The 1,523-nt window shown below is 35.1% G+C and overlaps 1 non-coding gene across 1 annotated transcript; it reads left to right on the top strand.

The window, feature by feature from the left end:
• Positions 1 to 1,451: 1,451 nt before the first annotated feature.
• TRNAN-GUU (transfer RNA asparagine (anticodon GUU)) lies at positions 1,452 to 1,523 on the top strand. Its single transcript has one exon. It is a non-coding gene; the product is annotated as a tRNA-Asn (tRNA).

Below are 1,523 nucleotides of genomic sequence, written 5' to 3'. Positions count from 1 at the left end.
GTAGGGATCTATACCAACGTAGTGCGGCATCCTCAAAAGTCAATGGGAACAACCTTAATCTAGTCTCTTCAGGGGAAAGATGAGGTGCTTTAAAAGTACTTAATATGCTCAAGAACTTACTCAGATGATTATACGGTTCTTCATTTGTTTTTCCATAATATCTTGGCAACATATTAAGAATGGTGGGCTTAATCTCATAGTTATTGTTATTGTCGGGCATCACTATGCAGTTCGGTGGTTGAACCGCGATAGGTTGAAACAAGGTGCTAAGAGTTCTTTGATCAGCCATGGTGGCTAATGGTACTCTCTCTGGTGTATCTTCTAGGTCTACTAGTGGTGTGTGTGTTTCAGATTCAGAATCAAATCCTGAGTTCGATGGTGTGGTCTCCTCCAAAACCAGAATTGGAAGATTGTTACAAGAATTAGCTCTTCTGATTAAACATTTACGAGGTGAATCACGAAACCAAGTTTTCATGCACTAGATAATAAAGCTAGATAAAATAATCTAATATGCACTTAATTAACTAAATTATATTATCAAACTATATGATGCTAACTATTAATGCTAATTATGAAACCGCTAACAGGGGATTCACGGTAGAAGAGAAGTACTTACTGTTACTGTTATAGCAAGAAAAACAAGTCCAAAAATTTTGAAATTTTTATAACAGCTACCTGATACGTCCAGAAAGTAGCCTGTAAAATTTTGGAGCAATCGGAGCTTGCTAAGGCCCTATTATGTACTGTTTAATCCTTTAGAGTCCAGTGAAGAAGTTTTTTGCACACACTGTAAACAATCGATTGAATAAATAAGTAAAAGAGAACTAAAAATCACAAAATATTTACTGGAGTCTCTTGACGTCTCAAGGATGATCCTGTAAAAAGTTTGGATTATTTGGAGTTTTATAGATCCTTCTTCTCGACTGTTCTTCCAGAGACCTTGGTCCTGAAAAGCTGCAGAAACACATTGAAAACAAGCAACTAGTTAAGTGGTCAAAACAAGTCAAACAATACTCAAATTTTTACTAGAAGCTCCTGACAAATCGAGGTTCCTCCTGTAAACAATATAGAATTTTTGATAATGTGAAAATAACTCTGCTCGACTGTTTTTACAGATGCTTGCGTCCTGAAAACTGAAAACGGGGCACTGCAAAGATGATGTTAGTTACCCAGGTAAGACAAGTACTAAAAATTCAAAAAAAAAATTCAAAAAATTACCGATACTGTACAGATCAACTCTGTAAAATTTCAATTTTTTTAAATTTATAAATACTTTTTCTGTACTATTTTTTCTGTTAAACAAATACAAAACTTTATGAAAATACTTTCTACTATGCAAATCTAATTGAATTATGCAAAATTAATCTAATTATGCTAAATATGCAATTTATACTATATGAATTCCTAAATTAAATATTCTATCACCTAATCAATTTAGAGCGGGCAGTGGCGCCGTTGTAGTATAGTGGTGAGTATTCCCGCCTGTTATGCGGGTGACCCGGGTTCGATCCCCGGCAGTGGCG

Source organism: Coptis chinensis, chromosome 8 (assembly GCF_015680905.1).
Source record: "Coptis chinensis isolate HL-2020 chromosome 8, ASM1568090v1, whole genome shotgun sequence".
Classification (NCBI taxonomy): Eukaryota; Viridiplantae; Streptophyta; class Magnoliopsida; order Ranunculales; family Ranunculaceae; genus Coptis; species Coptis chinensis.
This window is presented reverse-complemented; position numbering and strand designations above follow the sequence as displayed.